We start from the raw sequence: 27,747 nt of genomic DNA on the forward strand, positions 1-27,747 counted from the left end.
CACTTCTAAGCAATGGAAAATAATTCCAGCTCATCATATCTTCAGTAAGCAACTAGTTAACTTATTTCGTTAGAATATGTAATTCTTCTATGATAAAGGAGCATTAACAGGTCATTTTTTAATGTTTAGTGATAAGTGAGAATGGTTTCAATTTTTTGATGTTTAGTGGTACGTGAGAATTCATCCCTAATTGCAAGGCTGGAATTTAATGTTACGTGAGAGTCAATGCTGTGTAACAAGAAGAAAGTACATGAATTAGTAACTGGTGATATAATAGGTATAAATCGTGGCTAAAATACTATCAGTGTTGAGTAATAAATATATTGTGAGTGGAAGGTCTCTCCCCAAGAGAGTGCTGGTAATCCTTCGTTTTTGTTTGCTATTATGAGAAAGTCTATGATTTTTACACTGACGTAGAACTGTGACTTACATTTCTTAATTTGAGTAGGTGATTTCATGCACTTTTGTTGTTTCTACTGGATTTTGAAGAGTTATGATTTTCCTCCATTGGACAACTCTATTTCCTCAATACCAGGATAAATGGTTATGCATATTAGAAGTGAGATGTGGGGACCATTTGCAGCAGTAAACAAAGGATCCAGGGTAGAAAGTAGAATGCCATCTGTAGGGGAGGAAGAGTGTGCCAAGAAGAGCGGAAAAGCAGTGGCTGAGTCCCTGGGTGGGGCAGATGGTTAAATGCTTGACTACTAACCGAAAGGTTGGTGGTTTGAACCCACCTAGAGGCACCCTGGAAGAAAGCTCTGACAATTTGCTTTCGAAAGGTGACAGCCTTGAAAATCCTGTGGAACACAGCTCTTCTCTGCAACCTATGGGCTCGCCGTGAGTCGAAATCGACTCACTAGCACCTGTTTTTTTTTTCTTTTGGTTTGCGTTGTGTGAGAAGAAGCTGAGAGAGTGAGGTTGACTGGTCTAGCTGCACTGGAACATGAACAAACTGCAACTCATGGTGCCTTAGACCATTCTTGATTTTCTAGCCACACTGGGGATGTCACAGCTATGGCAAGATACTCAAGGACACGTGCCTCTGTTTAGTGAGGCATATGCCACAGAGCTCTGTGTTACTTAGGAAATCTGTTAGATTAAAGATACCATGTCTTTGTATTGCTTAGGCCCCAGAGAGTCTAAGGAGACTCTGGCAGAGACTCTGGAGTCTCTGGCAGAGAAAAGATGAAGCCAAGCCTGAGTGTGGAACGACTGGAACCAGGGAAACAAATGCTAGCAGAGTTCTTATTGCCAGTTCTTTCTCTGTCTATTGGCTTCATTCTGCCTCACTTCCTGCACCTGATGGGGAACATGGCCACTGAGTGATCTGCAGATATATTTTACAGTTTTCAAATACTTGGTTGTGCATTATAGAAATTAATATTCTAATTACAACATCTGTCCCCCCCATTTTTTTTTTTTTGGAGGAGCCATATGCACTACCCCTTGTATTTATGTACATAAGTAAAGTTTTGAGGTTAAGGAGGGCGTCTACGTACTTTCTTTTTGAAATGTGCAGTAAGGACTATTTGTGCGAAGTGGCTCTTGCTGTGTTCTTCATTCTTGCGCCAGAGGACATCCAATAGTTGATGCCACTGTCATACAGTGGGCCTCAGAATGAATTACACAGTGCCACATCACATGAAATAGGTTTTACTGGAGAAAGGAAAAAGAAGGCAAAAGAGAAGGTGTGAGTCCCCACACTCCTGTTATCTCAAAAGAGAGATATTTCAGAATTTTCTTGTAGGGGTTTGAGTTTCTGTGTAGGGACCACCCCACTATGAGTCCCCCTTCTTATGGGGCAAGCATGAAAGAGCCCTTGTCACTGGAGAACACAGCACCTGTCTGGGAGCCAGGCATCCTCACTGAGGTGCCAGCTGATTCCAGGATTTGTCTGAGGAAACAAGTGACTCAGGTCCTGGTGACTTTGGGAGACCTTTGGAAATGACCTATGGGAAGATGAGCTTGGAAACAGCCCTTGCTACTGGGAGAAGGGGATACTTATGCTGTTTGTTCAAGCTGAAACAATGCCTGGGCAACTCAGAGTGGGCCATCACAGTCATTTTTGGTGGCTAGGGAATAGAAGGGTACAGAAAAGAAAGGATGCTTTTAAACTGAGGAATCAGTGTGTACTGGGTATTTTCCACATGTCCTTCCAGGTCCACTTTCCATCCTTTTTCACCCTTCTTTGTACACTGGGAGACTGACCTTTATCATTAATGGCTTACCTTACTTTCTAGCTTTTGGCTAACTGGAGGCCTGGACATAGATGGGTTGGATGTAGGAGAGTAAAGCCCTGATAGTCATTTCCATGACTGTACCCTTTCTGGTCACTGTGAGTTGGTTTTATCCCTTTACCAAAGGCTATAGCTCTAGCTGTTTGTCACTTTTCTATTATAGCCATTCTCTTTGGTTTCCAGAGTACTCTCCCTGACCTTGCCCCTTTGCCTGCGGTGATCACTGCTCCCGACGGGGCTGACACCTGAAAGCTATCTGTGACAGCACTTCCAGCAGCTGGTTTAACAATTTCTTCATTGAAAGGGGACCTTCTTGATGCGTCACTGCTTCCATTACACCCCCTATTACTTCCACATCTATATTCTGCTTTTTCTCTTGTCTTGAAAGCCTTTTTACGACGATTTCAAAATCCTGTTAAAAATACTCCTCCATTTTCCAACTTTTTTATCTGTGTGAACCTAGATGTACTTCATCTACTTTCACCGTAACAACACGTTACGATAATTCAGTGAAGAAGCTGTGGGAATCCAGCTGTCTTCTGTTAAACCAGATGTTAGAAACATTTGCAGAAGTGAGCTTAAGCCCTGTTACTTGTCTCACTATTTTTTTGAAAATGTTTTGTTTCCTAATTTTTTATGATAACACTTATAATTAAATAAATACTTTTAAATGTATCCATTTAAATTTAATACAGTTACTATCAATAGATAGAACCCATGTAAACAAATGCTCTTTTGGACCCTCAACATTATTTAAGAATTGAAAGGATCCTGAGACCAATAAGTTGGAGAACTACTAAGTTCAGAGAACCTGACTTACTAATTTTTCATGTCTGATTTATTAAAGATACAGAAGTTCCTTAAGAGTCTTTTTCCTGCTAGATTTGTAAGTCTGTCTTTTAAAGTGTTTGAAAAAATCAGATTTTTACATTTGTAATTGTACTTTGAAATATCTTAGGAAATTTATGAAGTATATACTGGAAACCCTGGTGGTGTAGTGGTTAAGCGGTATGGCTGCTAAAAAAGAGGTCGGCAGTTCGAACCTGCCAGGCACTCCTTGGAAACTTTATCGGGCGGTTCTATCCTGTCCTATAGGGATGCTGTGAGTCAGAATCGACTTGATGACGGTGGGTTTGGTTGGTTTTATGCTTTATAATATATTAATTAAATAATAACTATTTAAGAAAGATTAGTAAGTTACATTTATAAATTAACTGAAAGAATCAGTGATAGTTTTGTCCTCATTTTTACACAGAAATTACTGGTTTGATTTATAAATTTAATAACAAGATTAACAATTTGAATGATAAAGACTATATATTAAAAAGTTAAGATTTAAACTTTTATAACTAATATGTTATTTAAAACACAAGTAAGCAATTTTTTCTATGGACAGAATCTCCCCTCAGATACTTAAATACCCCATTAACAAGGAGGTAAGCATGGTATAGATGTCTAAGAAAATGGAACACAGGACAGACACATTTTGTTAAAGGGCTAAGGGCTATTAGTGGTGTTTCTAGGAAGAACCCAATAAATGGCACCCCTGGAGATGAGATTGTCAATGTGGAGGTACACAAAGGCAGAAAGAGGGCCAGACAGAGGCAATAGGCATTAAAGATACCTTTATCAATATAATCAAATGTAGTTGGGATTCATATCTCTGCCACCTGGGAACTTTGTTACAGATGATTATGCCCTGATTACATTTTACTTCTGGCCCTTTTTTTCTACCCTGCCACCCCATCCTTAATACTGCATCCTAGGTCCTACCCATACTGAATTGCTGCCTGTCTCCAAATATACCATGTATTTTCATGTCCCCCATGTGTTTACACGTACTACTATAATCGAATATTGGAAGTTCTAATTGATTACTGGAAGTTTTCCTGAAACCTACAGAATAGCAGCTTGCTATTATTTAGAGACTTCTGTAAAATACACTGTTTAAGGAGGGTATATGCAAATAAAGCAATATCTTGAAGTTTACTAGAGACGGCCTTTAATTGAATAGGGATAGATTCTTATCCATATTCATATGCCCCTTTAGAATAGGGCACTATTTGAAGAATTATCATGGTCATAAAACCTGTAAAAAATGCGTTGTTGTCGAGTCGATTCCTACTCACAGTGAACCTACAGGACAGAGAAGAACTGTTCTGTAGAGTTTCCAAGGAGTGGCTGGTGGATTCCAACGGCCACGTTTTTGGTTCTCAGCCATAGCTTGCCAGATCTCTTAACCACTGTGCCACCAGCGCTCTCGCGTGACTAAAGTGATCTTCTCGATATGGTTAACACATCTCTCAAAATCATCTAATATTTAACTATGCCTGAATGCATATTATACATTTTATATCTTTGATCCCTGCAAATATTTCAAGGTGGTAATAACATTTTTTTCAAATGAGCTATATAGTTTTTGATCAGGTTTGACCTCATTTATTTATAAAGTCTACTCAAATCTCCTGCCTAACATTAATCTTCTCTTCCTAGTAGTTTGTCGTCCTTCAGTGTATGTGCTGTGTACTTTGGTATATCATTTAAATTTACTCTTATATAACATAACATAGGTTAGTCATGATTGTGTAAAAATAGCTACTACTTATTGAGCACGTAGTATTTTTGTGTACTTAATATGTGTTAGTATAGTGAGCTGAAATGAACTGGTATTAAACATTTTGAATTGAACAATTATATGGTCTACTATCCCAGGAATGACAAATTGAAGAGGAATGGCATTACATTTATTGTCAAAAAGAACATTTCAAGATCTCTCCTGAAGAACAGTGCTGTCAGTGGTAGGATAATATCCATACGCCTACAAAGGACACCAGTTAAATATGACTATTATTCAAATATACGCACCAACCACTGAGGCAAAAGATGAAAATTTGAAAATCTTTACCAACTTCTGCAGTCTGACCAAACATGAAATCGAGATACATTGATAATTACTGGTGATTGGAATGAGAAAATTGGAAACGAAGAAGGGTTGGTAGTTGGAAAACATGGCCTTTGTGATAGGAATGATGCTGGAGATCACATGATAGAATCTTGCAAGAACAACAACTTTTTCATTGAAAATACCTTTTTCAACAACATAAACAGTGACTATAGATGTGGACTTCACCAGGTGGACTACACAGGAATCAAATCAACTACTTCTGTGGAAAGAGATGTTACTCACCAAAGCAGGATGTAGAACATTTTCTTTATAAACTATGTTATGCCAGTTGAGCTAGATGTCCCCTGAGACCATGGTCTCCAGCCCTCAGTCCAGTAATTCGGACCCTCAGAGAGTTTGGACGTGTCTATGAAGCTTCCATGACCTTGCCTTAGTCAAGCTGTGCTGACTTCCCCGCTATTGTCTTACCCTTCACCAAAATTACCACGTTATCTATTGTCTAGTTAGTGTTTTTCCTTCCCCTTCCTCTCCCCCTCCCCTAACCATCAGAGATTGTTTCTTTCTGTGACACACAGGTAAAATTTTGCTGAAGGTCATTCAAAAGTGATTGAAGCAGTACATCCACAGGAAACTTCTAGGAGTTCAAGCCAGATTCAGAGGAGGACATGGAATGAGGGATATCATATGGATCTTGGCTGAAAGGAGAGAGTAGCAGAAAGATGTTGACCTGTGTTTTATTGACTATGCGAAGACATTCGACTGTGTGGATCATGACAAATAATGGATAACATTTTGAAGAATGGGAATTACAGAACACGTAATTGTGCTCATGATGAGCCTGTACACAGACCACGTGGCAGCTGTTTGAACAGAATGAGGGGATACTGAGTGGTTTAAAGTCAGGAAAGATGTGCATCAGCGTTGTATCCTTTCACCATACTCAAACCATATGCTCAGCAAATAACCCAAGAAGCTGGACTATATGAAGAGGAATGGGGCATTAGGATTGGAGGGAGACTCATTAACAACCTATGATGAGCAGATGACACAACCTTGCTTGCTGAAAGTGAAGAGGACTTGAAGCACTTACTGACGAAGATCAAAGACCACAACCTTCAGTATGGATTACACTTTAACATAACACAAAAATCCTCACAACTGGGCCAATAAGCAACATCATAATAAATGAAGAAAATATTGAAGTTGTCAAACTTTTCATATTATTTGCATCCATAATCAAGGCCAATGGGAGTAGCCATCAGGAAATCAAACAATGTGTTGCATTGGGCAGGATCTGCTGCAAAAGAGCTCTTTAAGGTGTTGAAAAACAAAGATGTTTGTTCCAAGCCATGATATTTTCAGTTGCCTCATATGCATGTGAAAGCTGGACAACAAATAAGGAAGGCTGAAGAAGAATGGATGCCTTTGAATTATGGTGTTGGTGAAGAATATTACATATACCATGGACTGCCAGAAGAATGAACAAATCTGTCTCGGAAGAAGTACAGCCAGAATGCTCTTTAGAAGTGAGGATGGTGAAACTTTGTCTCACATACTTTGGACATGTTATCATGCCCTGGAGAAGGATATCATGCTTGATAGAGGGTCAGCAAAAAAGAGGAAGACCCTTAATGAGATGGATTGATACAGTGGCTGCCACAATGGGCTCAAGCATAACAATTGTGAGGATGGCACAGGACTGGGCAGTGTTTCATTGTGTTGTAACACAGGGTCGATATGAATCGGAGCGGACTTGATGACATTTAACAATACATGTTATTTCTAAACCTTTCAACAATACTTTCAGATAAACATTATTCATATTTTATGGATGAGTTAGCTGAGGTTCAGAGAAGTTGTGATAACTCATATATGCAGAGTCATAATAGATATTTGCAGTCTCTTTAACTCCAAAATCTCATTCTATTAGGCTATTCTGCTTCTCCAGAAAATTATTGTCAGTTAATAATTTGAAATTTGTATTTTTATTTAGAGAAACCAAATCTCCCATATGTTTATTTTACCATAGTGTACTTGTATAACAGTATACTGCCACAGATAAATGTTTACTTAAGAATTCCAACTTGATTTATTTTGAATATATCCTTCCCAGTCGGGACAGCAGAATTTTGGTATTTAAACTCCAAATTACCAGAAATCAACTGAGTTCTCCTAGACTTGGTAGGATTTCTGGTAAGGTAGAAACTTAAGGTCATGAAGGAGATTCCAAGGGTTTGAGAAGTAAAATACTTTGGAGTGGTATTTCATGATCTTTTCTAAATTAGACCCCTAATGGACAGACACTTCAGTGCCCAGATTCTCTTCCTTCTTCCTGTTATTTTCAAAAGAGAGATTTTTGTCACCAGGCTTTGATTCCCATTGCATATAGCTAGTTGACTCTAATGGGAGTTTCCCTTCTCTGGTCTACTACTGGATAGAATAAAATCTCACAGCTTCTCTCAAATAATTGAAATAAGCACAGAGCCCATTAAATATGCTTTATGGGTTTTAACCACTAACATCTATAGAAGAAACACGGCACAAGTAATAAAAAAGTAAAAATTTTGAAGTTAATAACTCTTCCCAAAAACTTTGCCCCTAATGTTCATTGGATTTAAATGAACAAGCGCTCATTCTCTTATCTTTCCTTGGCTACAAACCCATCTTCACTCTTAGAATCCCCGAACAACGTTCTTTTTCTTCTTTCTTCGAGAATTAATGGGCTTGGGTCTCACTCTCTTGTAAAACAAGACTCCATAATATGCCTTCCTTTCTCAATTGCCTGGCTCTTATAATTAAACAAGTTGTCTTTTTCGTTTTTTAGTTTTTTGAATAGCCTCTTGGTGGCAGCAAACCTTTAGTACTGAATGACATTTTCCGGATGGTATCCTGTTAAATTTCAAATGAATCAGTGTCAGCATATTTGTTTTGTCTTCTTAGTTTGTTCTGATGTCACTGTTTTAATTCTATGCCACAATTCATTAACTAAAATAGTAAATCTATGAATCAAAGTCAGTCAGATGTCTTTGTAAGTTAACAGAGGACAAACTAGCATGTTTAATGAAAGGAGCAGTTGATAAATTGGCTCACAGCTTAACTGAGCTCACTTTCATTTTTTTAAAAATCTATACAGTAAGATTCTTTTCTTTTTCCTACTAAATCAACCAAAGAATTGGATTGTTCTTATGTGTTTGTTTCACACCTGAGTGTAACCTCCATAAGTCCAAGGCTATGATCTATGATGGCAGCTAACAGCTACAGGAACCCCTCCTTGGACGATAAATGGCTACTTTTTCAGGCCTGGCTATCTACTTCCAAAAATTACCCAGTGAAAACCTGAGGATCACAACAGAACAACAGAGCATTTTCTGACTTCCCGTCTTTGGCTGTGCCATCAGGAGGGATCTATCGCTGAAGGACATCATATTTAGTGACGTAGAGGGCCACCGAGGGTGAGGGAGGCCCTCAGTGAGACGGATTGACACAGTAACTGCAACAGTGGACTCGAACATGCTGGTGACTGTGAGGACGACGCAGAACCGGGCAACGCTTTGTTCTGTTGTACACAAGGTTGCCGTGAGTTGGAGTTAACTTGATAGCAGCTATATATCTATCTATCTATCATTTTTAAGCTATTGCATTTGTAGTTCACTCTGCATAGAATACTCCTCTCCCCTAGAAATCCACATGGCCCTTTCCCACTTCCTTCAGGCCTTTGCTCCGATGTCGCTTTTTCAGTGAGCTTTCCCGACTGCCTTTGATAAAATAGCAAACCGTACTCCCAACCCCTCTCTTCAACCCTGGCACCCCCTGTTTTATGCTTCCCTGTAGCACTTGTAGTAATAAGATATTGCCTCAGTAAATCCTGAGATATTTTAAAATAGCCCTTCCACATGACATTTTCTGTAATATATCTTAACCCAAATAATTTATTTAAATTTTAGAAAAATGTGACTTTTTAAATAAAAAAACTAAAGATTAAAAATTTGATTTTAGAACTTGTACACTTAGGGATTTGTAAATAGCTAAGTAGAAATACTTCCATTTTGACACATGCAAGATATTCTGAGAAAAGCTTGAAGCAGTTTCCAGAGACAATTAGTTTGGAAAAAAAAATATATATATAATGATCACTGTTGGCTAGCCAATATCCATTCCCTCATTATTTCTCCCTAAGAGATCTTCAAATTAATTTATATGTATATACCTTCCCCCAGCAGCCAGGTACCATATAGGAAGTTGAGTCCGTCATTACCTCTGGTATAAACCCATGGCCTTTGAGTCTTACCTCGACTCATACTGACTGTATAGGACAGAGTATAACTGCCCCATAGGGTTTTCAAGGAGCAACTGGTAGATTTGAAGTTCTGACCTCTTGGTTAGCAGCCAAGCTTTTAACCACTATGCCACCAGGGCTCCTACCTCTAGGATAGTCTCATTTGCCAACAATTGGCTCAGGAATATATTTGTGACTAGATTCTTACCATAGGGACATTTGAGGGAAAGTCTGCAACAACCCTCACGCTACCAGCCTGGGGATGAAACCAACACTAAGGATGTCAGAGCAGAGAGAAAGGACCTGTAACCTCAATGACATGTTTGAGCCACTGAATCACACCCTGAAAGCCACCTTGCCTCTGAAATTTGTGTTATTGTGAGATAATAAATCACTGTATTGTTTAAGTTGGAATTGTCTGTGACTTGAAGTTGAATGAGTCCTAAATGATACAGAAAGTATTAAGGATCATTTAAACTGTGTTCAAACTATTCTGTTAAATGTTACTGGCATCGGCCCACAGTGGTGGCTTAGTCAGACACGCCACGCTGTCCCTCTAAAGCAAAGACCCAAAAACCAAGTGAAACATACAGATGACAATCCTGGAATCCTGAGCATCAAATGGAAGGATAAAGAATGAGGCTGAACACCGACTGGAAGTAGAAACTGAACGACAACAGTGAATGAAGAAAGATATGGAATGGAGGTGCTCTGCCAGCCAGCGTGGCACGGCGTGGTCGTCTTAAGACAAAGCCAGCAGCAATCTTGGGTGAAAAGCACAGGAAGACAACTTCACAGAACTCCAAGGGGAGACAAAGAAACTGTGTAGACATAACTGAAGTGGAGCAAGGTAAGTAGGACAGGAACCAAATCTACAGGAAGGAGGGCGAGAGCTCCAGAGATCCTCGAGTCCACAGGGTGGGAGGGAGCCAGGATCCAGAGACAGGACCACTCACCAGCAGCAGTCCCTGACCATTAGGGTGGGTGGTGCACGTGCAGTAATAGATCCATAGAGTGTCAGCAGGAGGTCCCCCACCTGACTGGACTCCAGGAAGCACCACCCCCCTTCACTGGATAGGGGCCAGATCCAGATTGCTGGCCGCACCCAACCAGTAGTGCCCAGGCACCCATGCCTGGTGACCAGGGCAGCATGATCCCCCTTTCTCTGCCCCCCTGGTGATTAGCAGGACAAACCCCCATCACTCTTGCCACTTTGCTGGCCTGAGGGCCACAGGACGAGCACTCCTTCTCCCTCCCCAACCCATTTGGCCACCCCTTCCCCCCTACCCTACCCACTCAGAGAGCAGCAAGGAGCACTTCCGCACTCCTGATCACCTGCCACACCCTCTTGCCCACACCCCTGCCCACCTGGCGAGTGGCAGACATCACTCCTGCACCCCTATCACCCACCTCACCTGCCTGCCTGCTGCTCTGCCCATCTGACAAGTGCCACCGCATGCTCCTGTGCTACTGGACTGATGACAGGCAGCGGCCTACCCCCTCTCACCCTGCCCCAGCCACCAACATGACCAGTAAACAGTGACATGCACTTGTCCTGACTGCTGTCACCACCCCCACCTGGTGACAGGTAGCGAGTGCTCTTGTGCTGTCAGACCAGTGATCAGCGGAGAACACCTGCCCTGCTGACCCTGATATATAAAAACAAAACAAAACAAAAAATCAGGACAAAACAAACAAGCGTACAATCAATCAGTAAATACATACATAAATAAATAAAACACCTTAATACCTTGGAAACAGCAGACAATAACAAATCATATTAAAAAAAGGATAAGATGGCTCAAACAGGTGAGGAAAATAAAGGGAAAGAAAACTTGCCAGAGGTAGGAACAATGATAGAACTACTTGAGAAGGAATTAAAAAGATTTATATTTATGATCCTCAAAGACATAAAAAAAAAAAAAAACAGAAAAAACCATAGAAGAATTCAGAAAACCATACAAGATCAACATAAGACTCACTAGACAATTAGAAAGCATACAAAAACAACAACTCAAATTCAGAAGATTAACAATAAAATACCAGAAAGAAATAACAAAAGGGCCCAGAAGTAGAATTGATCAATAAAAGAAGAATCAGTGAAGTAGAGGACAAATCCCTTGATACTAATTTGTTTGAGGAACAATCAGAAAAAAGAATGAAGAAAAATGAAGAAATCCTAAGAGTTATATGGGACACCATCAAGGGGAATAATTTATGTGTAATAGGAATTCCAGAAGAGGAGGGGAAAAAAAAAGTACAGAGAGAATTTTTGAAGATATATTGGCTGAAAACTTCCCAAATATCATGAAAGACAAGAAGGTTACCATGCAAGAAGCTCAACAAACCCCATACAGGACACCAAAAACCAAACCCTTTGCTATTGAGTTGATTCTGACCCATAGCTACCTCCCCCAAAATATACCAAGGCATATCATAATCAAACTTTCCAGAATAAAAGTCAAAGAATTCTGAAAGCAGCTCATGAAAAATGAAAGAGGCACCAATAAGACTAAGCACTGGTCTCTTGGCAGAAACCATGCTGGCAAGAAGGCAATAGGGTGACATATATAAAACCCTGAAGGAAGAGAATTGCCAACCAAGAATTATACATCCAGCAAAATTGTCTTTCAAAATTGTTGGTGAAACTAAGACATTCCCAGATAAGGAGAAACTAAGGGAGTTTGTAAAAATCAGACCAGCCTCACAAGAAATATTATAAGGGAGTCCTTCCAATAGAGAACTAATGACATCGGACAACAACCTCAGATAAATACACACAGCATCACCAAGACACCAACCCAGATAAAGACTTCATAAAAGCAAAATAAAGCTACAGAGCTGACTACAGGGAACCAGAGGGGTTCAGCTATGAACAATGACAACTTCAAAACACAAAAAGGGGAAATAAAAAACCATAATTATAGAACTTCCATTTGGGGAGGAAGTCAAGGTGATTTCAAGATCTAACAGTCTGTTTTAAAAGGATTAAGGTAAACTTACAGGATAATCACAAAGAAAAGTAGTAAATCTACTCACCAAAATAATAAAGAAGAAAACCAGAGTCAGTAAACAAACAAACAAAAAAAAAAACAACAAGGATTGATAAGAAAAGAAAATCCAAATACAAAAAGAACTCAGCACAGAAAATTAAGAGGAACAAAGAAACCATTAACATCACACACACACACACAAAATATATCCAGCTGACAGCAATGAACCCATACCCCTCGTTAATCACACTGAATGTAAATGGATTAAATGCACCAGCCAAGAGACAGAGAGTGGCAGAATGGATTAAAAAAAAAAAAATGACCCATCAATATGTTGCCTACAGGAGACACACCTTAGGGACAAAGATATAAACCAATTAAAAATCAAAGGATGGAAAAGTGTATCAAGCAAACAGTATCTATTAAATGTTATTGGTTTTTAAATAACGGATTTAGTAAGTGAAACTACTACCTTAAACCATTGATAAAGAGATATGAGGGAGAATACCTGTAAAACCTACCTGTTTCCCTTGAGTCAATTCTGTCATAGCAACCCTATAAGACAGAATATAACTGCCCCACAGGGTTTCCAAGGAGCAGCTGGTGGAACTGAACTGCTGACCCTCTGGTTAGCAGGTGAGCTCTTAAGCACTGTGCCACCAGGGATCCAGGGAGGATACAGCTTCCCTGAAATAATTTTTCTACTTATCGGTTTAAAATACTATTTTCATAATTAATGGAGGAGGAAAGAAGAAATTGCAAAACAACAGTTTGAAAACACACCCCATCTGAAAGTTATTTGGGTTCCTGAAAGGGTGAGTAGAAATGGAATTTTAATAAATTAAAACCTATTTTGATTGTGTGGCAGGATAGATGATGATTGTTTTTCTTGTTAGGTGCTGTCAAGTCAGCTCTGACTCATAGCCACCCAGTCCCATGCCATTCTCAAAATAGTAGGTATGTTTGAGTCCACTGTTGCAGCCACTGTGTCAGTCCATCTCATCGAAGGTCTTCCTCTCTCTTGCCGACCCTCTCCTTTACCAAGTATGACGTCCTTCTCCAGGGACTGATCCCTCCTGATAACATGTTCAAAGTAACTGATATGAAGTCTCACCATCCTTGCTTCTAAGGAGCATTCTGGTTGTACTTTCTTCAAGACAGACTTTTCTTTCTTCTGGCAGTCCGTGGCATAGTCAATATTCTTCGCCAACAACATAATTCAAATTTGTCAGTTCTTTGGTTTTCCTTTTTTATTGTCCATCTTTCTCATGCATATGAGGCGATTGAAAATACCATGGCTTGGGTTAGGCGCTCCTTAGTCTTTAAAGTGACATCTTTGTTTTTTAACACTTTAAAGAGATCTTTTGCAGCAGATTTGCCCAAAGCAATACATCATTTGATTTCTTGACTGCGGTTTCCCTGGGTGTTGATTGTGGATCCAAGTAAAGTGAAATCCTTGACAACTTAAATCTTTTCTCTGTTTGTCATGATGTTGCTTATTGGTTCAGTTGTGAGGATTTTTGTTTTCTTTATGTTGAGGTGTAATCCATACTGAAGGCTATAGTCGTTAATCTTCATTACACAAAACTTGATGCCATCAAATCAATTCCAACTCATAGCAACCCTGTAAGACAGAGTTGAACTGCCCACAGGGTTTCCAAGGAGTGGCTGGTGGATTCCACTTGCCAGCCTTTTGGTTAGTAGCCAAGCTCTTAACCACTGGATCACCAGGGCTCCTGATCTTCAATAGTTAAGTGCTTTAAGTCATTTTCACTTTCAGCAAACAAGGATGTGTCATCTGCCTATTGCAGGCTGTTAACGAGTCTCCATACGCCTACAAGGAAGACCAGTTAATACGACTATTATTGAATTTACACACCAACCACTAGGGCCAAAGATGAAGAAATAGAAGATTTTTATCAGCTGCTGCAGTCTGAAATTGATTGAACATGCAATCAAGATGCATTGATAGTTACTGGCAATTGGAATGCAAAAGTTGGAAACAAAGAAGAAGGACCAGTAGTTGGAAAATATGGCCTTGGTGGTAGAAACAATGCCGGAGATCAAATGATAGAATTTTGCAAGACCAATGACTTCTTCATTGCAAATACCTTCTTTCACCAACATAAACGGTGACTGTACATATGGACCTCGCCAGATGGAACACACAAAATCAAATTGACTACATCTGTGGAAAGAGACGATGGAAAAGCTCAATATCATCAGCCAGAAAAAGGCCAGGGGCCTACTGTGGAACAGACCATCAATTGCTCATATGCAAGTTCAAGTTGAAACTGAAGAAAATCAGAGCAAGTCCACGAGAGCCAAAATATGACCTTGAGTATATCCCACCTGAATTTAGAGACCATCTGAAGAATAAATTTGACGCATTGAACACTAGTGACCGAAGACCAGAAGAGTTGTGGAATGACATCAAGGACATCATCCATGAAGAAAGCAAGAGGTCACTGAAAAGACAGGAAAGAAAGAAAAGACCAACGTGGATGTCAGAGGAGACTTTGAAACTTGCTCTTGAGCGTCGAGCAGCTAAAGCAAAAGGAAGAATTGATGAAGTAAAAGAACTGAACAGAAGATTTCAAAGGGCCTCTCGATAAAATAAAATATTATGATGACACGTGCAGAGAGCGGCGTTTCTCAAGCTGAAAGAACTGAAGAAAAAATTCAAGCCTCGAGTTGCAATACTGAAGGATTCCATGGGGAAAATATTAAATGATGCAGGAAGCATCAAAAGAAGATGGAAGGAATACATAGAGTCATTATACCAAAAAGAATTAGTCGATATTCAACTATTTCAAGAGGTGGCATATGATCAGGAACCAATGGTACTGAAGGAAGAAGTCCAAACTGCTCTGAAGACATTGGTGAAAAACAAGGCTCGAGGAATTGATGGAATATCAATTGAGTTGTTTCAACAAACAGATACAGCGCTGGAGGTGCTTACTTATCTATGCCAAGAAATATGGAAGACAGCTTCCTGGCCAACTGATTGGAAGAGATCCCTATTTATGCCTATTCCCAAGAAAGGTGATCCAACTGAATGTGGAAATTATAGAACAATATCATTAATATCGCAAGCAAGCAAAATTCTGCTGAAGATCATTCAAAAACGGCTGCCCAGTATGTTGACAGGGAACTGCCAGAAGTTCAGGCCAGTTTCAGAAGAGGACGTGGAACCAGAGATATCATTGCTGATGTCAGATGGATCCTGGCTGAAAGCAGAGAATACCAGAAGGATGTTTACCTGTGTTTTATTGATTATGCAAAGGTATTTGACTGTGTGGATCATAACAAACTATGGATAACACTGCAAAGAACGGGAATTCCAGAACACTTAATTGTGCTCATGAGAAACCTTTACATAGATCAAGAGGTAGTTGTTCGGAAAGTCAGGAAAGGTGTGTGTCAGGGTTGTATCCTTTCACCATACCTATTTAATCTGTATGCTGGACAAATAATTTGAGAAGCTGGACTATATGAAGAAGAACGGGGCATCAGGATTGGAGGAAGACTTATTAAAAACCTGCATTATGCAGATGACACAACCTTGCTTGCTGAAAGTGAAGAGGACTTGAAACACTTACTAATGAAGGTCAAAGACCACAGCCTTCAGTATGGATCACATCTCAACATAAAGAAAACAAAAATCCTCACAACTGGACCAATGAGCAACATCATGATAAACGGAGAAAAGATTGAAGTTGTCAAGGATTTCATTTTACTTGGATCCACAATGAACAGCCATGGAAGCAGCAGTCAAGAAATTGAAAGATCCATTGCATTGGGTAAATCTGCTGCAAAGGACCTCTTCAAAGTGTTGAAGAGCAAAGATGTCACCCTGAAGACTAAGGTGTGCCTGACCCAAGCCATGGTATTTTCAATCACATCATATGAGTGTGAAAGCTGGACAATGAATAAGGAAGACTGAAGAAGAGTTGATGCCTTTGAATTGTGGTGTTGGTGAAGAATATTGAATATACCATGGACTGCCAAAAGAACGAACAAATCTGTCTTGGAAGAAGTACAACCAGAATGCTCCTTAGAAGCAAGGATGGCAAGACTGCGTCTTACATACTTTGGACGTGTCGTCAGGAGGGATGAGTCCTTGGAGAAGGACATCATGCTTGGCAGAGTAGAGTCAGCGGAAAAGAGGAAGACCCTCAACGAGGTGGATTGACACAGTGGCTGCAACAATGAGCTCAAGCATAACAACGACTGTAAGGATGGCGCAGGACTGGGCAGTGTTTCGTTCTGTTGTGCATAGGGTCGCTATGAGTCGGAACCGACTCGACGGCACCTAACAACAACAACAAAACTCCAGTCCAGATGCTGCGTTCTTCTTCAAATAGTTCAGCTTCCTGGATTACTTGCTCAGCATACAGATTGAATAAATATGGTGAAAGTATACAACCTTGACACATACCCTTCCTGATTTTAAACCATGTAGTATCCCCTTGTTCTATCCCCTTGTTCTAGTTAAACGACTGCCTCTTGATCTATGTACAAGTGCCGCGTGAGGACAATTAAGTGTTCAGAAATTCCCATTCCTCGAAATATTATCCATAATTTGTTATGATCCACACAGTTGAATGCCTTTGCATAATCTATAAAATACAGGTAGATATCTTTCTGGTATTCTCTGCTTTTAGCCAGGATCCTTCTGACATCAGCGGTGATATCCCTTCTTTTACATCCTCTTCTGAATCTGGCAGTTCCCTTTCAACGTCCTCTTCTGAATCTGGCAGTTCCCTTTCAATGTACTGCTGTAGCCATTTTTGAATTCTCTTCAGCAAAATTTTATTTGCTTGCACGTGATATGAATGATATTGTTCAATAGTTTCTGCATTCCATTGGATCACCTTTTTTGGAATGGCCGTGGGTACGGAGCACTTCTAGTAGGTTAGCCAGCTAGCTGTCTTCTAAAACTCTTGGCATAGATGAGTGAGCGCTTCCCGGTTTGCATCTGTTTGTTGCAACACCTCAACTGATATTCTGTCAACTCCTGTAGCCTTGTTTTTCACCAGTGCCTTCAATGCAGCTTGAGCCTCTTCCTTCAGTACCATCAGTTCTTGATCTTATGCTACCTCTTGAAATGGCTGAATGTCGACCAATTCTTATTGGTACAGCTCCTCTGTGCCTTCTTTCCATCTTCTCCTTTTAGTCTTTATTCAATTTAATCGCACCCAAGATCTTGAATATCTTAAAAGAACCACACATTAACAGTTTTTAATACATAAATGCATGAAGGTCAAACAGAATTCATTCCACTGAGCCAGGATGAAGAACTTTGCCTGACTGTCGTAAAGACAAAGTGGTCTTGGTTGTTACATATGCTTCGAGAGGCTTCATCCTCTTTAAGTCTCCACTCTTTCCCTTTGAGATGAGGTCTGGGCTGATTGCAGAGGGCATAAATGTTGATCAGATACTCCATTCCTGATCTTTTTTTTTTTTTTTAATTTTATTGTGTTTTAGGTGGAAGTTTATAGCACAAATTAGTTTCTCATTCAAAAATTTATACATAAATTGTTTAGTGACATTGGTTGCAATCACCTCAATGTGTCATCATTCTCCCCCTTTCCCTTTCTACCCTGGGTTCTCTGTGTCCATTTGTCCAGTTTTCCTATCCCTTCCTGCCTTATCTTTGGTTTTGGGCAGGTGTTGCCCATTTGGTTTCATCTAGTTGATTGAACTAAGAAGCACGTTCCTCAAGTGTGTTATTGTTAGTTTTGTAAGCCTTTCTAATCTTCGGTTGAAAGGTAAAGTTTGGGAGTGGCTTCAGTTCTGTGTTCATAGTCTTGGGGCTTCCTCTAGTCTCTGTCAGACCAGTAATCTGGTCTTTTTTTGTGAATTTGAATTTTGTTCTGCATTTTTCTCCCGCTCTGTCCGGGACCATCTATTGTGATCCTTGTCGGAGTGGCTGGTGGTAGTAGGTGGGCGCCATCTAGTTCTTCTGGGCTTAGGCTGGTGGCAGTTGTTGTTCATGGGGTTCATTAGTCCTTTGGACTAATATTTTCCTTGTATCTTTGGTTTTCCTCATTCTCCTTTGCTCTGAACATAATGGGACCAATAGATATATCTTAGATGGCTGCCTGCAAGCTTTTAAGACTCCAGCCCCTACTCACCAAAGTAGAATGTAGAACATTTTCTTTATGAACTATGTTATACCAATTAACCTAGATGTCACCCTTCCATTTTCTTTTGATGCTTCCTGTGTCATTCAATTTTTCACCCATAGAATCCTTCGATATTGTAACTTGAGGCTCAAAATTATTCTTCAGTTTTTTCAGCTTGAGAGATGCTGAGCGTCTTCCTCCGCCCACCCCTTGCTTTTTTTTTTTTTAACTCCAGGTCTTTACACAAATCATAATTACACTTTACCTTGTCTTCTCAAGCTGCCGTTTGAAATCTATTTAACTGTTTTGCTTCATCATTTCTTCTGTTTGCTTTACCTACTCTGCACTCAAGAGCAAGTTTCAGAGTTTCTTCTGACATCCATTTTAGTCTTTTCTTTTTTTTCCTGTCTTTTTAACAGCCCTTTTGCTTTCTCCATGTATGATGCCCTCGATGTCATCTACAACCGTCTGGTCTTTGGCCATTAGTGTTCTTGAGATGGTTTCCAAATTCAGGCAGGATATCCTTAAGGTCATACTTTGGCTCTTGTGGACTTGTTTTAATTTTCTTCAGTTTCAGCTTGAACTTGCATTTTAGCAACTGATGGTCTGTTCAACAGTCGGCTTGTTCTGAATAATACTTCTTTTTTTCTGCATCATCTCTTGCCACAGATGTGGTCAATCTGATTCCACACGTATAATCATTGTTTGTGTTGTTGATGATGGTTACTTACTAGTCGCTCCTCCAATACTCGTATTTTAAACAGTTATTGAAGGCCTTCTCCAGACACTGGGTTAAGTGCTTTACATGAATCATAGCAAAATCTTTACAAAATCTCTATAGGCTAGAAAAAATATGCCCATTTTTTAAATGAGAAGTTGAAGCTTAGTGGGATTTAATAACCTGGCTAAGTACACACAAGTAGTATTCAGTAGATCCAGGAATCTGACTGTAGAGTCCATGCTCTTTATCGCTAGACTACGCTTCCTGTAAAAAAGAAAAAAATCAAACCTGTTGCCATTGAGTCGACTCTGACTCATAGCAAACCTATAGGACAGAGTAGAACTAGCCCTTAGGTTTGCGAGGAGTGGCTGGCGGATTCGAACTGCTGACCTTTTGGTTAGCAGCCAAATGCTTAACTACTACACCACCAGGGCTCCATACTTCCTGAGGTAAATAATAATTAAAGATGTTTTCAATAGATGTATTATTTTCTTATTGATACTGTAACAAATTACCATAGTTCTAGTGCCTTAAATTGTGAAATTTAAATTGTACCTTAGAGTTCTGAAGGTCAGGAATTCAAAACCAGTTTCACTGTGCTAAAATCAAGGTGATGGAGGGGGGGCCAAGATGGCGGACTAGGTGGGCGCTCCCGCGGATCCCTCTTGCAACAAAGACTCGGAAAAACAAGGGAATCGATCACATACATAACAATCTACGAACTCTGAACAACAAGCACAGACTTAGAGACGGAAAACGAACAAATACGGGCAGACAGCGACTGTTTTCAGAACTAGGAGCCAGCGCACCAGCTGACTACTTGGAAAATCTAGTTTCCCAGTGATGGCTCGGAGACAGCAGTCCATATCAAACCACATAAAGAAACAGACCATGACAGCTTCTCCAACCCCCCAAACAAAAGAATCAAAATCTTTCCCAAATGAAGATACAATCCTGGAATTATCAGATACAGAATATAAAAAACTAATTTACAGAATGCTGAAAGATATCACAAATGAAATTAGGATAAATGCAGAAAAAGCCAAGGAACACACTGATAAAACTGTTGAAGAACTCAAAAAGATTATTCAAGAACATAGTGGAAAAATTAACAAGTTGCAAGAATCCATAGAGAGACAGCATGTAGAAATCCAAAAGATTAACAATAAAATTACAGAATTTGACAACGCAATAGAAAGTCAGAGGAGCAGACTCGAGCAATTAGAATGTAGACTGGGACTTCTGGAGGACCAGGGAAACAACACCAACATAGCTGAAAAAAAATCAGATAAAAGAATTAAAAAAAATGAAGAAACCCTAAGAATTATGTGGGACTCTATCAAGAAGGATAACCTGCGGGTGATTGGAGTCCCAGAACAGGGAGGGGGGACAGAAAACACAGAGAAAATAGTTGAAGAACTCCTGACAGAAAACTTCCCTGACATCATGAAAGACGAAAGGATATCTATCCAAGATGCTCATCGAACCCCATTTAAGATTGATCCAAAGAGAAAAACACCAAGACATATTGTCATCAAACTCACCAAAACCAAAGATAAACAGAAAATTTTAAAAGCAGCCAGGGAGAAAAGAAAGGTTTCCTTCAAGGGAGAATCAATAAGAATAAGTTCAGACTACTCAGCAGAAACCATGCAGGCAAGAAGGGAATGGGATGACATATACAGAGCACTAAATGAGAAAAACTGCCAACCAAGGATCATATATCCAGCAAAACTCTCTCTGAAATATGAAGGAGAAATTAAGATATTTACAGATAAACACAAGTTTAGAGAATTTGCAAAAACTAAACCAAGACTGCAAGAAATGCTAAAGGAGATTGTTTGGCCGGATGACCAATAATATCAGGTACCAGCACAATACAAGGTCACAAAACAGAACGTCCTGATATCAACGCAACTCAAACAGGGAAAGCACAAAAACAAACAAATTAAGACTAATTCTAAAAAATAAATAAATAAACAAAATAATACACACAACAGGAAATCATGGAAATCAATAGATAAACGATCAAAATAATCAAAAAGAGGGACTAAATATAGGAGGCATTGAACTGCCAGATGGAGAGTGATACAAGGCGAAATAGAAGGATACAAGTTAGGTTTTTACTTAGAAAAATAGGGGTAAATAAAAAGGTAACCACAAAAAGGAATATCAATCCCATAACTCAAGAAAAAAGCCAAGAAAAACGTAACAACACAATAAACACAAAGTTAAACATTATGAAAATGAGGATCTCACAAGCTACTAAGAAAAACGTCTCAGCACAAAAAAGCATGTGGAAAAATGAAATGGCCAACAACACACATGAAAAGGCATCAAAATGACAGCACTAAAAACTTACTTATCTATAATTACGCTGAATGTAAATGGACTAAATGCACCAATAAAGAGACACAGAGTCACGGACTGGATAAAAAAACACGATCCATCTATATGCTGCCTACAAGAGACACACCTTAGACTTAGAGACACAAACAAACTAAAACTCAAAGGATGGAAAAAAATATATCAAGCAAACAATAAGCAAAAAAGAAGAGGAGTAGCAATATTAATTTCTGACAAAATAGACTTTAGACTTAAATCCGCCACAAAGGATAAAGAAGGACACTATATAATGATAAAAGGGACAATTGATCAGGAAGACATAACCATATTAAATATTTACGCACCTAATGACAGGGCTGCAAGATACATAAATCAAATTTTAACAGAATTGAAAAGTGAGATAGACACCTCCACATATATAGTAGGAGACTTCAACACACCACTTTCGGAGAAGGACAGGACATCCAGTAAGAAGCTCAATAGAGACACGGAAGACCTACTTAACAACAATCAACCAACTTGACCTCATTGACTTATACAGAACTCTCCACCCAACTGCTGCAAAGTATACTTTTTTTTCTAGCGCACATGGAACATTCTCTAGAATAGACCACATATTAGGGCATAAAACAAATCTTTCCAGAATCCAAAACATCGAAATATTACAAAGCATCTTCTCAGACCACAAGGCAATGAAGCTAGAAATCAATAACAGAAAAACTAGGGAAAAGAAATCAAATACTTGGAAAATGAACAATACCCTCCTGAAAAAAGACTGGGTTATAGAAGACATCAAGGAGGGAATAAGGAAATTCTTAGAAAGCAACGAGAATGAAAATACTTCCTATCAAAACCTCTGGGACACAGCAAAAACAGTGCTCAGAGGCCAATTTATTTCGATAAATGCACACATACAAAAAGAAGAAAGAGACAAAATCAGAGAACTGTCCCGACAACTTGAGCAAATAGAAAGTGAGCAACAAAAGAATCCATCAGGCACCCGAAGAAAACAAATAATAAAAATTAGAGCTGAACTAAATGAATTAGAGAACAGAAAAACAATTGAAAGAATTAACAAAGCCAAAAGCTGGTTCTTTGAAAAAATTAACAAAATTGATAAACCATTGGCTAGACTGACTAAAGAAATACAGGAAAGGAAACAAATAACCCGAATAAGAAACGAGAAGGACCACATCACAACAGAACCAAATGAAATCAAAAGAATCATATCAGATTACTACATAAAATTGTACTCTAACAAATTTGAAAACCTAGAAGAAATGGATAAATTCTTGGAACAATACTACTTACCTAAACTAACACATTCAGAAGTAGAACAACTAAATAGACCCATAACAAAAAAAGAGATTGAAACGGTAATCAAAAAACTCCCAACAAAAAAAAGTCCTGGCCCAGACGGCTTCACTGCAGAGTTCTACCAAACCTTCAGGGAAGACTTAACACCATTACTATTGAAGGTATTTCAAAGTATAGAAAAAGACGGAATACTACCCAACTCATTCTATGAAGCTACCATCTCCCTGATACCAAAACCAGGTAAAGACATTACAAAAAAAGAAAATTTTAGACCTATATCCCTCATGAACATAGATGCAAAAATCCTTAATAAAATTCTAGCCAATAGAATCCAACAACACATCAAAAAAATAATTCACCCTGATCAAGTGGGATTTATACCAGGTATGCAAGGCTGGTTTAATATCAGAAAAACCATTAATGTAATCCATCACATAAATAAAACAAAAGACAAAAACCACATGATCTTATCAGTTGATGCAGAAAAGGCATTTGACAAAGTCCAACACCCATTTATGATAAAAACTCTCACCAAAATAGGAATTGAAGGAAAATTCCTCAACATAATAAAGGGCATATATGCAAAGCCGACGGCCAATATCACTCTAAATGGAGAGAACCTGAAAGCATTTCCCTTGAGAACGGGAACCAGACAAGGATGCCCTTTATCACCACTCTTATTCAACATCGTACTTGAAGTCCTAGCCAGAGCAATTAGGCTAGACAAAGAAATAAAGGGTATCCAGATTGGTAAGGAGGAAGTAAAGCTATCACTATTTGCAGATGACATGATCGTATACATGGAAAACCCTAAGAAATCCTCCAGAAAACTACTGAAACTAATAGAAGAGTTTGGAAGAGTCTCAGGATATAAAATAAACATACAAAAATCACTTGGATTCCTCTACATCAACAAAAAGAACACCGAAGAGGAAATAACCAAATCAATACCATTCACAGTAGCCCCCAAGAAGATAAAATACTTAGGAATAAATCTTACCAAGGATGTAAAAGACCTATACAAAGAAAACTATAAAACTCTGCTACAAGAAATTCAAAAGGACACACTTAAATGGAAAAACATACCCTGCTCATGGATAGGAAGACTTAACATAGTAAAAATGTCTATTCTACCAAAAGCCATTTATACATACAATGCACTTCCAATCCAAATACCAATGTCATACTTTAAGGGAATAGAGAAACAAATCACTAATTTCATATGGAAAGGAAAGAACCCCCGGATAAACAAAACATTACTGAAAAAGAAGAAGAAAGTGGGAGGCCTCACCCTACCTGATTTCAGAACCTATTATATAGCTACAGTAGTCAAAACAGCCTGGTACTGGTACAACAACAGGCACATAGACCAATGGAACAGAATTGAGAATCCAGATATAAATCCATCCATTTATGAGCAGCTGATATTTGACAAAGGACCAGTGTCAGTCAACTGGGGAAATAATAGTCTTTTTAACAAATGGTGCTGGCATAACTGGATATCCATTTGCAAAAGAATGAAACAGGACCCATACCTCACACCATGCACAAAAACTAACTCCAAGTGGATCAAAGACCTAAACATAAAGACTAAAATGATAAAAATCATGGAAGAAAAAATAGGATCTACCCTAGGAGCCCTAATACAGGGCATAAACAGAATACAAAACATTGCCAAAAATGATGAAGAGAAACCAGATAACTGGGAGCTCCTAAAAATCAAACACCTATGCTCATCTAAAGACTTCACCAAAAGAGTAAAAAGACCACCTACAGACTGGGAAAGAATATTCAGCTATGACATCTCAGACCAGCGCCTGATCTCTAAAATCTACATGATTCTGTCAAAACTCAACCACAAAAAGACAAACAACCCAATCAAGAAGTGGGCAAAGGATATGAACACACATTTCACTAAGGAAGATATTCAGGCAGCCAACAGATACATGAGAAAATGCTCTCGATCATTAGTCATTAGAGAAATGCAAATTAAAACTACGATGAGATTCCATCTGACACCAACTAGACTGGCATTAATTCAAAAAACACAAAATAATAAATGTTGGAGAGGCTGCGGAGAGACTGGAACTCTCTTACACTGCTGGTGGAGTTGTAAAATGGTACAACCACTTTGGAAATCCATCTGGCGTTATCTTAAACAGTTAGAAATAGAACTACCATACAACCCAGAAATCCCACTCCTCGGAATATACCCTAAAAATACAAGACCCTTCACACAAACAGATATATGCACACCCATGTTTATTGCAGCTCTGTTTACAATAGCAAAAAGCTGGAAGCAAACAAGATGTCCATCAACGGACGAATGGGTAAATAAATTGTGGTATATTCACACAATGGAATACTACGCATCGATAAAGAACAGTGACGAATCTCTGAAACACTTCATAACATGGAGGAATCTGGAAGGCATTATGCTGAGCGAAATGAGTCAGTTGCAAAAGGACAAATATTGTATAAGACCACTATTATAAGATCTTGAGAAATAGAAAAAACGGAAAAGAACACATACTTTTGTGGTTACGACGGGGGGAGGGAGGGAGGGAGGGAGGGAGAGGGCTTTTTATTGATCAATCTGTAGATGGGAACTGCTTTGGGTGAAGGGAAAGACAACACTCAAAACATGGAAGGTCAGCCTAATTGGACAGGATTAAAAGTAAAGAGGTTTCCGAGATAAAATGAAAGCTTCAAAGGATAGCGAAGCAGGGGCTGGGGTCTGGGGAACTTGGTTTGAGAGGACTTCTAAATCAATGGGCAAAACAATTCTATTATGAAAACACTCTGCATCCCACTTTGAATTGTGGCACCTGGGGTCCTAAATGCCAACAAGCAGCCATCTAAAATACATTAATTGGTCTCATCCCACCGGGAGCAAAGGCAAAGGAAGAACACCAAGATCACACGACAACTAAGAACCCAAGAGACAGAAAGGGCCACTTGAACCAGAGACCTACAATATCCTGAGACCAGAAGAACTAGTTGGTGCCCGGCCACAATCGATGTCTGCCCTGTCAGGGAACACAACAGACAACTCCTGAGGGAGCAGGAGACCAATGGGATGCAGACCCCAAATTCTCATTAAAAGACCACACCTAATGGTATGATTGCGACTAGAGGAATCCCAGAGACAATGCTCCCCAGAACTTCTGATGGCACAGGACAGGAACCATCCCCGAAGACAAATCATCAGGCATGAAAAGGACTGGTCAGTGGGGGGGAGAGAGATACTGATGAAGAGTGAGCTAATTAAATCAGGTGGACACGGGAGAGTGTGTTGGCAACTCTTGACTGGAGGGGGGATGGGAAGATAGAGAGAGAGGGAAGAAGGTAAAATTGGCAGGAAACGAGAGACTGTAAGGGCTGACTCAATGGGGGAGAGCAAGTGGGAGAAGGGAGTAAGATGTATGTAAACCTACATGTGACAGACTGATTGGAATGGTAAATGTTCACTTGAAGCTTAATAAAAATTAAAAAAAAAAAAAAATAATAATAATAATAACCTGGAACCTCAAAATCCACTTGTAATTACCTTTAAACAATACCTTCTCCTGAGAGTACCATTGTGAGGTTAGCATGGATCGTACAGGTCTAATCTATCCTACAGTTTTTTCAAGTTTGTTCCACTTCAAATAAAGTCAGTTCCAGAGTTGCTTCTGAAAAAAAAAAAAAAAAAAATCAAGGTGATGGCAGGGCTGGTTCCTTCTGGAGGCTTTGAGGGGAAAATCTGCTTTCTTGCCTTTTCCAGCTTCTAGTGGCTTCCTGGATTCTTTGGCTTATGGCCCCTTCCTCTATCAAAGTGCGTTACTCCAGTCTCTGCTTTCATTGTCACTTCATCGTCTGTCTTACTCTGACACTCCTGCCTCCCTCTCATGAGGACAGTTGTGATTGTGTCATCGGATCTACCTAGATACCTAGATAATACAGGATAATCTCCCCATATCAAGATCCATAACTTAATTACATCTGCAAAGTCCCTTTTGTCCTATAAGGGTAACGTTCACAGGTTCCAGGGAGAAGGAAGTGGACATTTTTCAGGGCCATTATTCAGCCTATAACAGTAGAACAATTAAAATAAAGATAAAAGAGAAATTACAGCCCATTCCAAGTGAGAGGGGGAGATAAATATAAGAAGAACCTGGGTAAAGAACTTATTGCAAGTAAACATCACATATATCTGTGACTTAATGACAGTCAAGACCTGAAAGACAAATATGATGTATTATGTTTGTTGCAACAACATGTCAAGAGGCTCGATAATTACAAAATCAGAATTAATTTGCTTGCTTCTACTTGCTCCATTCATCACTGCCTCCTATGTTAAAGCCTAGGACAGGAACTGTAGAGGCATGTCAGATTCCCAGGAATCCTGTCACTCCCAACAAGCTCACGAGAGCCTCTTTGCTGATGGTCCAGAAACCAGCCACATCTGATACTTGCCAACTGTTATGGATTGAATTGTGTCACTTCAAGAAATACGTTGAAGTCGTAATTCCTGGTACCTGCAACTGTGATCTTTTTTGGAAATAGGGTCTTTGAAGATGTCATTAGTTAACATGAGCTTGTACTGAATTAGGGTCTGTCCTAATACAATATGAGAAGTATTCTGATAAAAAAAGAAGAGACACAGAGGGACAAACAGAGGGAAGACGGCCATGTGAAGATGGAGGCAGAGATTGAAGTGACATATCTACAAGTCAGGGAACATCAAGGCCACCACCAGAAGCTAGGAGAGAGGCATGGAACAGATTCTCCCTCAGAGCCCTCAGAAGGAGTCTGCACAGCTGACAACCTGCTTTC

Source organism: Loxodonta africana, chromosome 23 (genome assembly GCF_030014295.1).
Source record: "Loxodonta africana isolate mLoxAfr1 chromosome 23, mLoxAfr1.hap2, whole genome shotgun sequence".
In the NCBI taxonomy this organism is placed as follows: domain Eukaryota; kingdom Metazoa; phylum Chordata; class Mammalia; order Proboscidea; family Elephantidae; genus Loxodonta; species Loxodonta africana.